Below are 245 nucleotides of genomic sequence, written 5' to 3' on the forward strand. Positions count from 1 at the left end.
AAGTATAATAATGATGATGGAAAGTGGCTACCTGTGCTTCTGGAATAAAGGGCAGCAGCATTAACAGCTATTCAGCAGAAATGAAGGGCTGTCCAGGCAAAGAAGACAGATACACAAGTTAGTCTCACAGATAAAGTAATTCTGGTGAGCCAATCTTGAAGTGAAACATGCATTTATGGACATTATTGCAAACATATGTGTGCCTGACACTCCAGATTTGGATTATGAATTTTAGACACAGATGA

Source organism: Geospiza fortis, unplaced genomic scaffold (genome assembly GCF_000277835.1).
Source record: "Geospiza fortis unplaced genomic scaffold, GeoFor_1.0 scaffold192, whole genome shotgun sequence".
Taxonomy (NCBI): domain Eukaryota; kingdom Metazoa; phylum Chordata; class Aves; order Passeriformes; family Thraupidae; genus Geospiza; species Geospiza fortis.